At 43.3% G+C, this 15,796-nt stretch overlaps 1 long non-coding RNA gene across 1 annotated transcript in view; it reads left to right on the top strand.

Moving 5' to 3' along the window:
- The first annotated feature begins 11,050 nt into the window (after positions 1 to 11,050).
- The window catches only part of LOC138258954 (uncharacterized), a 78,625-nt gene continuing 73,879 nt past the window's right edge, over positions 11,051 to 15,796 (top strand). The window contains exon 1 of the long non-coding RNA XR_011198610.1: positions 11,051 to 11,148. This is a non-coding gene — a long non-coding RNA (uncharacterized lncRNA). The remainder of the gene's footprint in view (positions 11,149 to 15,796) is intronic.

Below are 15,796 nucleotides of genomic sequence, written 5' to 3'. Positions count from 1 at the left end.
TGAGATGTGTCAAAATTCCTATGTCTATAAAACCCAGGCGTAGGAAAGATGCATCGGCTGTTGCAAAGGAATTTGACCAGCTGAAGTGACTTGAAACGGTGTAATCTGCAATCAAGTCACATCCCCTCAACAGGGAAGTGCACGCACAAGGTAGGTAACACAGTAAATCACACATTGCACACCATTAATGACTTATGTCACACACACACACGTAGGCATAGTGGGACACATAAGTACACTATGCCCACTTGTATGTGTAACATCCAAGACTAGTGTAATGAGTGCAAGATGGGTTTTTCACCTTTCGACATGCTATACATTGGTCCCCATGCAGAAGGCTACTCGCGTCAGTCAAAACTGACTCATCGCATCTTTTTTTTGACACATTGCTGTAGTTGTGTCAGTTTTATGACTATCTACAGCAATGTGACACTTTTGGGTCGGATGCCTTCTGGCATCCTTCCCATGGATATGTCAGAATTTCTGACGCATCCTTGGGACCTTGCGCCATGGAGTCCTGTGTTGTAAATATGGCACAGACAGGGCATCTTCAGGATTTTTGGAGCAGGCACAAAATATTTTGACTCATCGCTGCCTTGGTACAGCGATGCAACATTTCTTGTAACTAAGGCCCATTCAATTCAGTATGTGACATATGACCATGAGACCCTCGACATCGCTCAAAAAGACCCTGCCGGGAGGGCAGCTAGACACTATGGGGCATATTCAAGAGGCTCTAGCGCCACTGAAGCGTCACTTTGCGTGACGCTCCAGTGGCGCTAACCTCTGCTCCGTATTTACAAGGAGGTGTAACGCAAATTTTTGTGGCATTGCCCCTCCTTGTAAATATGGGCCCCTCCGACACAGTTTTCTGCGTCAGAGGGGCGTGCAATGGAACAACCATTGCATGTTGATGTTTCCTCAGATTTACGTGTTTTCGTAAACCTTTGGCAGTGCCAAAATCTAATGTCACCCCAGGGGTGGCATTAGCGAGGCGCAACGAGGAGGAATACCTTTACTCCTCCTCGTGAGGAATACTTTTATTCTTCCTCGTCTTTTGCTTTTTCTATGTGTGCTGCAGTCTGCAGCACACATAGAAAGAGCAAAATGTCAGACATGATTGTTTATGTGCTGGAAAGTGTCTCTTCCTGCACATAAACAATCATTTCAAAATTACGCTTTGGCACTTCTGTATGTGCTGCATTCTGCAGCACGCACAGAGGTGCCAAATCGCCATTAGTGATTGTTTATGGCCAGGAAGGGACACCTTCCCACACATAAACAATCATACCCCTCAATGCAGGCATCCTTGCACAGTGGTGCAAGGATGCCTGCGTTTGCACAGGCAGCTTAATTTAGCATCATCGCAGGGGACAACACAGGTGTGCTCCGTATTCAATTAAATACAGGGCATCCCTGCTTTGCTAAAATGATGGAGCGAGGCGCTGCCAATTTTGGCACAACGTTGTGCTCTGCCATTTTCTTTTAAATATGGACCTGTATGCTAAGGGGATGCTGGGTGATTATCATGTGTTATTCCGGCATGGATTTCCACCTTCAAGTGGCACAGGTAAAATATATTTTACAAGTGATTTTAATAGTTTGAATTTGGAGACACATGGAGGTGAAGAGAGTTACCAGGAATCACAAGAGTTTAAGTTAATTGTCAAGTCTAGGATTTGAACGTGGGTCTTCTGGAAAAATACCTATCAATCAAAATTAACAAACTGACACAACAAGATTGAAGTGCTCATAAACCCAAGGGGGAGAGCGGGAGCCCCTAAATGTTAATCAGAGTGTAAATCTGACTTCCCCAAATGGGACCGCACCTCCGAACCATCACTAGGTTATGCAGCACTCCCTGCAACAGAGAGGACAAAGAGGACTGAGCAGGAAACAAATGTAACTCTACCTAAAACAGTACCACATATCCAGGGCCACTGGAATTATGTGGCAAGTGAGGGTCAAATTATCCAGCACTATTTACTAAATCATGCAGCGGGAAAATGCAAATTGTGCAGCGTAATGTGGCACATTTTGTGATAGTAACAGTTCATTATTTTGGCATTTTTACACGGTAACCCTCTCTGGACAAAGGTTTCTCCCTATTAGTATTAGTTTAACACCCAAATACAGCAATATGTGACTGAAAGATGAACAGCAAACCTTTGCGAAGTGCAGTCCCCTGCGCAGCAACAGGCGTCGCCACATTTTTAGTTACGTTTGATCCATTTGTGCTAGAAACAAATATGTTTTTGTTAACATCTAAAAATTATGGTGCAGAAGATGGACTGTGTGGCAAATCCAGCAAATCCATACTTATGCAAAAAAAAAAAGTTGGGGCTGCAGAATCACATAATTCCAGTGGCCCCCCACATAAATCATACTGCCCTCTACTCTTGGACTTTCTTTTAACATACAAATGCATTCTCGGAGTTGTAACCCTACTTTATCGCATATAAATCCATTGAACTAAAGTTCAAGAATAGAGAAATTAAATTTGACTGGAACATGGCATGCCATAATCTCTCAAGCATAAATAATGCTCACAATTGATACTGTATTTTATTTTATGGTTTTCTTATCTTTCATATGTGCTTGTTGTGTTTTTTGTATTTTTGAAAAATATAATGATGTAATCTCTTTTGTAGAACAAATGAATGCAACAAAGAGAGATACCTAATAAACGCTTCATGATCGGACTGGTTGGGTGCATGACTATTAGTAAAATGTTCTTCAGTTTATGGGCTTGAGATGACTAAACAAGCGTAATGATGTAGTTCTATTTTTGCAATATGAAAGTTATTGATTTCTTACTTTCAGAAAGATCTTTGAAACACTTTAGGGTTGAACAGACCTTCTTGTAAACTTTGGACCAAAGTACTGTTACCTTGAGAGCGTAACCATTAGGCCATAAGTAGGTTGCTCAACCAAGCTGTACAACACAGGGCCTACAACCAAAACTGATACAGTGGCCTCTGAAACTCTCTGTGTTTTAGCAGACCTGCTGACCCATAATAACACTCGAGCCCCAAAGAAGCACAACATCCCAGGGATTGGCAGCTGCTTTCAGAAAACATCTCAGGGAACATCCCCAACAGCTAGAGTGCCAACAACACTGACAAATGGAGGCTGGTAGGATAATTTCCATATTGGAGTTTGGTGCATGTCCTGTCAAACAATGGGGGTCACCTACTCAGCTGTCCCTAAAACGCAGAGGAAAGTATGAGGTAGATGCACTTATCACTCCCAGGCAAGCCAGGAGGGCAGAAAGGAAGCCTGAGGCCCACTCCAAATTGCCAACTCCAAGCAGAGCTAGCACCAACAACACAACCTAAAGCCAACAGGACACATCTGCATGTGTCCACTGGAAAACTGTCTGGCCTACAGAAGGGTTTAATTTGAGCCAATGGTTACAGGAGGGGCCCAGCAGCACTCTTTTTTGGGGACCAGCACGTATTTATCCTCCAGACTTTGATGCTGAGCAGGAGGGAGAAAAGCACACAGGGGGTAAAGAGGAAGAGAAACAAGAAAAAAACCCTGATAAAGGGAGGAAGCAGAAATCTGCAAGAGAAAGATACAGAGACAGGGACAGTTTGGTGGTGGAGTAAAGAGGCATAAGGTAGAATCAAAACTACTCAACCTTGGTATTTGGCTCACCACCATTGAGTAGCTCTGGCCGTGGGCTTCTGAGAAAATCATTGGGAACCTGCCATTATTATTTACAAATTGAGATGTGGCCTACAGATAGCAGTGAAACAAGCAGAGAGGAGCCAATGGTAGTGTACAGGCAGCAGAAAGATCCACCTCCTGCCAAAAGGAAATGAGCTAAAAATGCCCTTGCTAAGAAGGCTGGAGAACAACCACAGGAAACACCCAGGAAGTGACTTACCAAATTAGGAAGGCATCTTCTTTCACTGAGAGATGGAAATAACAGTAAGTGTGCTGTCCCTTGTTCCTTCTTATGGAAGATAGAAGGCGGACATAAGTGACTCTGGATCTGAATTCTAGGGAGGGCACACACTGGGCTAACTCTAACACTAGTGGGGCCATCTATCTATCTATCTACAAACCTATATATGTAATGACAGGTTGCTTACATTTTTTGTCTGTATATATTTATATATGTATATTTCACTACCTAAGCATATGCATCTACATGGCCTCGCTTGTAGACATCATCAGAAACTACAGACCCAACATCGTCTCCTATGTCGACGACACCCAGCTGATTCTCTCCCTCACCGACGAACCTACAGCCGCTTAGAGCAACTTTCACAACGGGATGAAAGTAGTCACTGCCTGGATGGAGGACAGCTGCCTCAATCTCAACACTGACAAAATCAAAGTCCTCATCCTGGGCACCACCCACTCTGCCTGGGATGACTTCTGGTGGCCTGCAGTGCTCGGAACCACCCCCACACACACCCACAAACCACGCATATAACCTCAGCATCATCCTCGACTTCTTGCTCTCAATGAACCGCCAAGTCAACACCGTCTCATCCTCCTGCTTCCACATGCTCTTCCTGCTTTGGAAGATTTTCAGGTGGATCCTCACCAAGCCCAGGAGAATCGCTCATCACCCAGGAGCTCGTCAGCAGCAAGCTCAACTACGTCCATGCACTCTACGCCGGCACCACACAAAAACACCAAAAGAAATTGCAGAGAATCCAGAATGCCTAGGCCAGACTTATCCTGAACATCCCCTGCTGCAGCTACATCTCCAGTTACCTGAGAGACACTCACTGGCTCCCGATCAACAAAAGAATCACCTTCAAGCTCCTAACGCATGCCTTCAAAGCTCTCCACAACATCGGACCTGCATACCTCAACCACTGCCTCTCCTTCTCCACACCCACTAGATGTATCTGCTCTGCTCACCTGGCCCTGGCTGCTATCCCAAGGATCTGAAAGACCTCGTCCGGAGGAAGATCCTTCTCCTACCTTGCTGTGCAGACCTGGAACTCTCTACAACTACATCTCAGGCAATCACCCTCACTGCCTCAATTCAGGAAGGAACTCAAGACCTGGCTCTTCGAGTAACTACACTCCCTCCCCCCCCCCAGTGACTTCAGACCCCAATGGGTGATTAGCTGTGCTCTACAAGAACCATTAATTGATTGGTTGAAGAACCATAAAAAGATAGATATAAACAGTTTAAGTATAGAACACGCTTTGTAATGTTAGATCATTTAATGTTACTGGCGGCAAGGTGCGGTGTCTGTTTATATTTTCCCTATGTCCCCTCCTGACATCTGGTTACTTTTTCTTCATGTGTCCCCTCCTGACACACTCAGCATGTGTGGTGGTGGGGCACGGGAGAGGGGGGCAGGGCACAAAGCACTGGTGCTTGGGCTCCACCTAGAGACGCCAGTGAGAGGGGAGGAGCCACACCTAGATAATATAGAGTTGTGCTTTTTGTTTGAGCCGGGGAAGGGGAATCCAGTCTGTTCAGTTAGACAAACCTCATTTTGTAAGGACTGAGATGAAGAAGAGTGACGAGGTGGTAATTAAGTACACCTTTTGGTGTGCAGGCCTCTCACAATAAGCATGTGGTGGATTGCTGTGTCCTGCGTCTTCCTCCCCAGAGTCACCTTTCATGAAAAGGTTTTGTACTTCGGTTTAAAAAATGATTGCTAGTCTCCATGTTTAGCTCAGTGATGACATTTATTCACAGGCAAGACCTCATTTGTCAGGTAATTTCTGTCAATTAACTCATAATCAATCAATTCCCTATTACAATCAGAGCAGTTAGAAAGGTAAACAAAGGAGCCTCAGTGTTCACAAGAAGTAAGGGTGCTGTGTCTGTAACTAAATGCCAGGCTTTACAGATCACTGCACAACAGCATCAGGAACGTTCTTTTTAGAGTGGCCTATTAGACGCTCGAGTTATTACTAAATAGACCAATAAATCAGGCATTCAACTTTTATCAGTATTATTAATTTTAACATGCCTTTCTGTACTAAACACTCTATCTAATGGCAAAGGCACAGGCTCTAAAGTGATCATGATTGAGGAAGGAGGCGAGACCTTGCTTCCAGCAAAGGCTAATTCATCAGTACAGGCGCAGGAGCCGGAATCCGGAGTGGGGGTTGGGAGGGGGTGCAAAACCAGGATGCTGAAGCACGTCTCCTACAGCTGGGATGCCTCGTGGAAACCCTGCCACTTGCAGGAGGTACAGTCCAATGGCAGTGATTGATTTGTGGAAAAAAATGTAAGTGCAGAGGCCCCGACATTTTGTTAGGAGCCTGCTGCCCACGCTGCATAATAAATCCCAGAGTTGTCAGATAGTAAGGCTACCAAGGTCCTCATACAAGTTCAAGGCTAAATTGAAATCGCTGAGCTTTACGCAGGGATCGGAATATGTACGTGTGATACTTATCACATTTTCAGTTTTCCCCTACTGGATTCCGGTAGGTCAAATGTTCCATGAAAAGGCAACACGCGGAATTAGGTGTGTTCAACACTGATTCTGCTCGTTATCCCTCGTTTATTAGCTCAAATCTTGTAATAGGAGGTATTTACCATATATGGTAAATGCCGTGCCCTATTCCACGTAACTTATAATGGGGCCCCTCGTCCAGATGTCGTCACATGTCTCTTTCTTCCCCCATCCTACACTTATTGTCTCTCTCTCCCCCACTTCTGCAGGTTCTTTTTCATCCTTGCTTTTTTGTGTTTGTCATTGTTTTCCTTTCTTTCTCTACTTCTTTCTCCCCTCCTGCATTTCTCCCGCTTGCTCTGGGTCAAATTCTAATGATGAAATACATTCTTCATCCCCCAAGATTACATCTAAAGACAGAGAATTCAATTCATTGTAATAATACTAGACCACTGGCGGTACTGACTCACTCACTGACGATACTTAAAAACGAATGATATGCTTAGCAACTGCTGACACAGGGTCACTGATACCACTGAGTACAGATAACACCAATTCACTGCTAATACCGCACCATGGAAGATTTTGAGAAATTGATACTTCGACCGCACTAGAAATATCGAACCTCTGATGACAGTGAGCCACTGGGCACAGTGACCTTGAGCCACTCATGACACTGAGCCCTTCATGCCAGCGAGTCAAGGAACAGAGCAGAAGATCATGCTGAGCCTTTGATGATGGTGAGATGGTGCAGAGGAGTCCTATGGACTTTGGACCAACTTGGGAATCCCTCAGATGGTGAATGAACATCTGTGAGAGCTTATCCAGGTGGATGCTGCTTGAGTCAGGAGCAGACATGGATGTAGGGGTCCCACGACTATTTTTAGAGTTTGTGGTGTCACTTGTTTTTGCAGCATGGCAATGTGCCCCCAACGTTAAACGTTGCTGGTGTTTTGTAAAGATTGTGTGGCATTGCGTATGCCTGTATAAAGTCCTCAGGGTGTTTTCGTTCTCGTTGATGTATGGAAAACATATGTGAATTACACAAAGTAAAACAAAACAAACATGTAATTTTCACATGTATGTGTGATTAGATTAATTGTTGTGTTTGTAAACTCGCATGCAGTGAGGAAGGGACCACGGAACACTGATAATACATACGTCGATCACAAATATGATGCACCTTCAGAATGGTTTTACTGGATTACAAATAATTGCTTTTGCTTCACGTGAAAACTTGTTTTTATACAGTACTTCATACTGCACCTCTGTTATTTCTAACTGGTGCAAATAAAAGATGTCACTACTTGCAAATTTAATAGTACACATGTATCATCTGTGAATTCAACTTGATACGTTTCAAATGTAAATGAGTTTAAGGGTGCTTAGCTGCATTCCTTAAATTATATTTAGTTGTACATCAGGTATGTTTATTTGTCTATTAGTTAAAAATATACAAATGATAAAATGTTACAAATGCGTAGATTATATTTAAATCTAGGCTTGCTTAGTGTCTCTAGAGGGTAAGAAAATAGGCTTGGGCACCAAAATAAAAGTGGCTCCGATTAATTAATTAGATAGCTAAAACCCATGTTTGCAAATTGGGGCAGTTTTGAACTTGTAAAGATACACTGTATGACTATTTTGCAAGATAAGGAAGACTGCCTGGATTTGAGCTTGCTGCAGGCAATATTTGTTATAATATCAGGGAAATTAACAGTAAAAGCTGGCCCAGTAGACCATAAAGTGGGCCGACAAGCAGCCAATTAAACGGTCTCCACACTGACCTTTCAGACCGGCCTGTTGGGCACCGCCTCATTGTCCTATACCAGGCTGGCCCTGTATACATTCACTGATTTGCATTCACAGGCAGGTAGATGTTTGGTTAAGATGTGAATGCGTGCATTGTATACATTTGTTTACATTCGTATTTGGGGCTTAAATCACCAAAACCAAAGAGAGTGAAAAAATAAGAGTGTCAATTCATATCTGTGCCCGGCTTGTTTTTCCAGGTGGTTTTTGTGTATTCATAAACATTTCCAGAACTACACCTGAAAAGGTGTGCGAGGCATGGGTTTCTAGGCTTAGTTCTGGGAATGTGATGTGACAGATCAACAGGGTCCTATTCCCCTGTGTGGAATTCTATGTGGCGCACAATTCCATGCAAGGAAAATGAGCCCCTCTAGGCCCATCTTTCATTTTTTTTCTCTGCTTGGAAAACATTTCTCCCTTTGGGCAAAGCACTTCTTACGCAGCTCTCACCAAATGTGGAGGTGACTCATTCCCATACCCAGCCTGGAATGGGAGTTATCCCAGCCTTTGGTTGGAGTAACCGGGAGTAAATGTCTGACTATTACCATTGGAGATTGGGTCAGATTGGAGTTTCAAAAAGCCCACAAGCGTACGTGCTTGTGTGCATTTCCAAACTACCAAGGCAAACCATACATTGAAATGCCCCATTCCCAACTCTTTATTGCAGTGTTTCCCAAAGTGTGGGTCTCTGCAGTGGTTCTCAAACTATGGGTCCCGACCCACTGGTAGGTTGGGAGCTGATTTTTGGTGGATCACCAAAGTCCATGCAATAAAGATGCCTTTACATTCTGTATTTTTTGTAGTCGCATTTGCTGAGGTCAAAGACAGAGGTCAAATGTCAGGCTATTTCTTTTGTTGCATATTTTTTAAGCTGAGACTGGTAGAAAAATGAAGTGAATTATGTGACCATCCTGCTGGGGTACATGGTTGAAAGGAAAGCTGGGCAAAATGTTAACACCTGTAAATGGACTGTACACATTCAGCAGTTAGAAAGCAAATTTATGTAAGATTTTTTTTGTAATTCTGAAGCATGATGGAAACAATGATTTACTAGGACCAGAACAAATCAAGACACTTTATTTGGTCATTCACAAATAATAAATATTTACTGAAACTGTATGTCTGTGTACATTTTGTGACCGTTTCAATTGAAAATATGCTTTCTGCAAATAACAATGCACTACCACACAATGCTTTATTACATTTGTAAAAAAAATCGCCTGCCTCGTTTCCATTAAAACGCATTGAGTCGCAGAAGTTTGTGTACTAAAAAGTGGGTTGTGTTTTTAAACGGTTTGTGAAGCTCTGCTTTAGTGTGATTTGTTACTGTGGATTTTTCTGCACTCATGGTGGAAAAATGTACAGTCCTAAATGCCTTTACACCTGACACAAATCCTTTTGTGAAATCCTGGCGGACATAAATGGTGTTATTTGTCCATTAACATATATTTACAGCCAAAACCATCTTTGTGAATAGTGTTCACTATTTATATATTAAGGATTGTATCCCAGATGTGGCTATAAAGTAGGCCAGTTGCTTTTAAGTTTAAGGTATTGATAGTGTTGTAGCATAACTTCCTTTAATCCCACTTCCTGTGGCATCACTACTTGTTACTCCATTCCTTCATCTTTTTGCATTTCTTACATAATGTATTGACCCTAGTTAAAAACAGAACTTTGAGAGTAAGTGATACACCTAGGCACCGGATGGGGTTCATACTCCCATTTCACAGGTTTATTTTCACCATGTAGGCCTCACCGTAGAGACTGGCCACTTCCATGGGGGAAATAAAGGGCAGCTGTACATGCAAAGGGGGACATGATCACATAATTAAAACAGGCCCTTTGAGAACGTAGGCCAAGAATTACCAAGGAGTACTGCAATGCAGCAGGTAAAGTTGTGATGTGTTGAGTGAAAGGGAGAAATCAAAACGGTGCCATATCTACTAAGATGGTGGCACTGTACTCCTCTCTCCCTGCGCTTGCACACTTTAGGCAGCCATGTGCCAACGCAGACATTCTTTCCCCATAGTGCAAGAATGTCTGCATTGTCTGAAGTATAGGTTTTGCACTGGAATGGTTTCCATGCAGTACAAAACCTATACTTTAAGGCTTTTTCCCACTTTGTATGTGTCATGTACAATGCAGCACACATTAAAAGTGGGGAAAATTAGGAGAAATGAAAACATTTTGGCAAAAATACCATCCATGAAATGCCTCCTTGACACAAAGAAACACAAGGCAGCGCATTTAGCAATGTTGTATTACTATCCAACCCAAATCACGATTTGTGTTGGCTAATAAACTCCACCTCAACACTTTAGAAAAGTAAAGCAAACCTGACACAAAGTATTTGTAAATCTAGGCCCTATTTCTCAATTTGGTGCATCGCTTTCAACAAAACGAACGAGTGAACAGGGGGCGATGGCTCTGGGTGTATCCTGTGTCGGGCTGGTAAATCAGTTTCCCAACATTATGTCACGCTTACAGCCAAAAATGTTGGCGACCAGAACATATCAAATAGGTGGAGTGGGCGTAGGCTAAAGATATGGTCTTAAAGTTGAATTTCTAAAAGTGTTTTCAACTACAAATGCCAGTCAGAACTTGCAAGAAACCTTCGGCACGATCATCTTAACGAGATCAGGTAAGGAGTTCCCTAAATCACAAATGAGATTCGCAAGACGTCTCGGTGTAATGCACAAATGTCAAACTCTGACCAATTAAATACAGTGGGGGAAATGCTCCTGCAAACTGAGGTGTGCCCTGACATCAGGATGTATAATCCAGCCCTTATTTAAGTTGCAATTACAAGTGCCTTCTCTCTTCAGTATCACAGTGTCGTTGTACAGACATGCTGCCAGACCGATAAGAAAAGCCATCGATGAGCAGAAATGATTTACAGTAAATGCTGCCCATAGAGGTGTTCGCGGAGCGAGAGCGACACCGCCAGGTGGGTATGGGGACATACAGTCTGGCAGATACTTTTGTATGAAGCTCGCTTTGGAGTGGATGCTTAATCAAATTGAGTTGAGCGCAGCTTACGTGATTTACTGTGGTTCACTTCGTTCAAACAAAGTGATAGCCTGAGACGGGGCAGGTCCTAATATTTGTGGGGCTCTGAGTAAAAATATGAAATGTGCCCCTTTGTTTGCATGCAAAGTGCCATCACAGGTTTTGACATTAGACATCTCAGGATGTGATACCACAAGGCTTTGCATTGGCATCATGGAATCAAAAGGTGGAAGAAGTGACTTCACTGGAATGTACATCATTAAAATGGATGTCAAATAAATGAATCAGTAACACGATGAGCACCTACATCTTCACACTATATTATATGAGGTGGACACACATTGCATTAGTAGCACTGCATATAAAGCTATCACTGGGCCTCCTTAAAACACACATCTATACCAGTGGCGGTCCGTCCTTTAGGGCGGAGGGGCCACGCCCCCCCCACCCCATGAAGAGTGTCTGTCAGGCTGAACAAAGGTCAGCCTGACAGACACTCTTTATGTTCAGGTCAGGCAGCCAGGAGCAGACATGCGCGATTTGCGCAGACTCCTAGCTGCCTGAGCTGAACTTTGCTGGGCTGAGGAGATCACGACCCTTATGGGCGTGATCTCCTCGGCCCAGCAAAGGTGCCTCCAGGCCCTCCCCTGGGTGACGAGGAAAGCGTCACCCATTGACACTCTCCCTGGGCGCTTCAGGTTTAAGCCCTGAAGCGCCCAGGGCGAGTGTCAATCAGCGACACTTCGTCACAGAGTGAGGTGGGGTCAGCAGTCTCACTGACCCCATCCCACTCTGTGACGAGGCTGGGAATGAATACAGCCATGAGTCCTACCCTAAAGGACCTGTAATGACAGCCTTCTCAGTCTTTTTTATTTTTGTTTGTCCTCATACACCTCACCGATAAGTCACACCTTTTTCCCAGCAAGATCTATTTGCCTTTAAAGCCAACGGTGGACATATCGCCCAAGGCCCTGTATCACCTGCTCAGCCCACCTGGGAGAACCCAGTAGCTGGCCCAGATGTAGAAAGGGGGAGGATTTAAATCATAGAACATAATGCCCCTACAGAAGGGAGGGAAGAAAGGAAGGAACCCCTTCCAAGAGAGGAGCCCATAGTTTACTTTTTTTCCTCCTCCGCTCTGGACTGCCCACCTTAAGATCTAATTTAGCTGTTTTTACACACATATCCAACTAGCTCCTGTATAGTGGCGGGGCTGCCGTCATCCATTTTGCACAGATCTCTCTTCTGGCCAACAAAACAGCAAAAAACACAAAATTCCTATTGTTTCTAGACCACCCTACCATATCACCGGACTTCCCAAAAATAATTAAAGGGAGACTTACAGAAAGTTCCTTTCCTACCTTCTGTGACAGTGCACCCACTACTTCCGTCCAAAAGAAAAACACTCCCGGGCATTCCATAAACATATGAACGTCTGCAGCCTCCGGAGTTCCACATTTAAGACAGTTCACCACTTCACCCTTCTTTATCTTCGTTAGTTTCACTGGAGTGATATAAGCTCTGTGTATCACATACAAATGATTCTTCCTTAAAGGGGCGGCCTTAACTACCTCAAAACACGTTCTCAATGATTCTTGCCATCCCAACTGCACCGATTCTTTTGTCATGACACCTTGCCACAACTGCTCTGGCAACTTAAACTCTCCATCGATCTGCTCCAGAATCTCCCAATACCACCTTGCAATCTTGCAGCCCTTGGGGGAGCCGTTAAAGAGATCTTTTGATAACGGGTTCTCCCCTTGATGACTCCGTCGAGTGGACAATGTCCAGGAAGTCAATAGAAAATATTTGAACCTAGACAGAGTACCACCTGTCATGTCGCTCTGTTCTTCCCAAGACAATAACAATGTATCCTGTATAAGATCCCCCCAGCACTCTAAACCGACATCTCTTAAAGGTTTAGCCAACGCATCTTTCAAACATTCTGGAGTGCCCGGGGAGTCCCAAATAGGGGCTAGCTGATTATAATAATCAATCTTCATAATGGATTTCACCTGATACCAACACATAGCCGCCTCCCTCAGAACTTTTAGTCATAGTTTCTCAAAATATTTTGGGTTTCCATACTTAAAAAGAAACTGTTTCCCAGCCCCCGGAATGTTACATGTCATTGCTTTAAACATTGCGCCTACCCCTGAATCGTCCAAGGAAGTAAATAACCTTCTCGAATTCCTCAACTGGTAGGCCCAAGCATATAGCTGTGAATCGGGCAATAATAAACCTCCCTTCTCTCTCCTCCGCAGCAGCTTTTTCCATGGAATCCTAGGACCCTTGCAGGCCCAGATAAAAGAAGTGATAGCCTGTTGAAGTTTCATAAGATATCTGCCATCCATTAATAACTGAATGGCATTCTGAATAAAATTAATTTTAGGAATAAGAAACATTTTAACCAGGTTTACCCTTCCCAGTACTGTCAGTGACAAGTGGGCCCAGCCCTTCATTAAATTAATGCATTCTACCACCAATGCTTCTTGATTTTTCACCACTAGCTTCTCAATATCATGTGTAATTAATGACCCTAAGTAGCATATTTCAGCCTTCCCTTGCCAATCCTGATTCCATACCATAATTTCCGACTTCTCTCTATTGACCTTATAGCCAGAGACTAAACCAAACTCCTCCGCTAATCTTCGTAATGCTGGGAGGGCGGTTGGTAAATTGGCAGTAAATACCATTAAATCATCTGCATAAAGTGCAACCTTCCTCTCCCACTGTTTCCATTTAAAAGCAACTATTTCAGGGCACTGTCTTATTTTCCTGGCAAAAGGTTCAATATACAAATCAAACAAGAGCGGGGACAATGGGCACCCCTGCCTAGTTCCCCTCGATATCCTAAAGCAATTTGTTAGTTCCCCATTAATTAGGATTCTAGCAGAGGGGTCAGAATTAATCCGTTTAATGGCTTTACAAAAATTATTCCCTATATTATACCTATTCAAAACCTGAAATAAATAACTCCAATTGACCCTGTCAAAGGCTTTCATAGCATCTAAGGCTATAACCCCCAAAGGGGTTCTATAAGTAGTTGCCAGATCTATTGCCCCTATCAAGGTATGGGTGAGCTCATGTAGATACCTACTCTTAATAAACCCCTTCTGATCCATATTAATTAAGTCCTTCACCACCAAATTTAACCTACCTGAAAGAACCTTTGCAAATAGCTTATAATCTGCATTCAGCAGCGAAATGGGTCTATATGACTCACGCCTAGCCGGGTTTTTACCCGGTTTCAAAATCAATGATATTACTGCCTCATTCCAGGATGCCGGAACAGGGGAGTCATTCACAAATACCTCAGAAAACAACTCTAACAAAAAGAGCATTAATGCCTGCTCTAAGACCTTATACAATTCTCCCAGAAGACCATCTGGACCTGTGGCCTTATCCCCCTTACTTCCCCTCAAGGCAGCTGCAATTTCATCTGGGGTGATAGGCCTATTCAACCAATGGGGCTGCTCTACAGATAGACAGGGAAGAGTATCATCTCCCAACCAAATTTGAACCGCCTGCTCAGTAACCTCAATCTCTTCTGTATAGAGTTGAGAAAAGAATTGTCCAAAAGCATGCTTAATTTCCCCGCTCTGTCTAGTCCTCTGGCCCTGCTCTACCTCAATTTCCTTTATCAAGTTTCTAACTTGGGCCCTTTTTGCTTTCCAGGCTAGTAATTTCCCTGGGTTTTCCCCATTTTCAAAATGTGCCAACTTACTTGCCTCCCATCGCTGCATTAATCTTGTTTGTAAAAACGCTTCCACTTGGGGTTTCAAGACATCCAATCTTTGCTGCCTTATCCGCTTCTCATCTTCACCTATAATCATCATTAGGCGTTACCTACAAACCTTCATTTCTTCCTCCAGAAGCTCTAACTCTTCTCTATGCCGCTTGTTCTTATAACTGGCAATATTAATAAGACTCCCTCGTATCACCGCCTTATATGTATCCCAAACCACATCAAAGGGGGCAGAACCCATATTCACCTAAAAAAACTCCTCTATTTCTGTAAGTAGCCTAGTTCTGACTTCTTCATCTAATAATAGGGAGCGATCCAATGCCCACCGATTCACCTCTCTCTCTCTCTCGCTAAATTCATTTTTAATACCACTGCTCCATGATCTGATAAATGCGGGGGAAAATACTCAATACTAACTATCACACCACGTCATGTCTGTTCTACCAAGAAGTAATCAATACGTGACGCATGGTTATACTTCTTATTATTATATGAAAAGACCTGATGAGGTCCCACCCTATCTCTCCACCAATCCTCCAATGCCCTTTCCTTCATCATCTTTCTCAAAAACTGCTGAGACTTTGAATTAATTACTTATCTACTTTTGGTTGATCTATCCAATTTATTGTCTAATACTATGTTAAAGTCCCCTGCCATTAACACTGGGTCTGAAAAATCCAGCAATTGACAAAACAGTTTCCTAAGAGGCTCAATATCATCGGTATTGGGACCATAAAACCCAACCAGGGTGACCGGACTACCAAATAACTTAACTTTAATTATTATCCACCTCCTTGCAGTATCTACACTAACTTTTAATACTACGGAATCGCACTTT

The sequence above is a fragment of the Pleurodeles waltl genome, chromosome 2_1, assembly GCF_031143425.1.
Source record: "Pleurodeles waltl isolate 20211129_DDA chromosome 2_1, aPleWal1.hap1.20221129, whole genome shotgun sequence".
In the NCBI taxonomy this organism is placed as follows: domain Eukaryota; kingdom Metazoa; phylum Chordata; class Amphibia; order Caudata; family Salamandridae; genus Pleurodeles; species Pleurodeles waltl.
The sequence above is the reverse complement of the archived record's forward strand: the minus strand, read 5'-3'. Positions and strand labels throughout refer to the sequence as shown.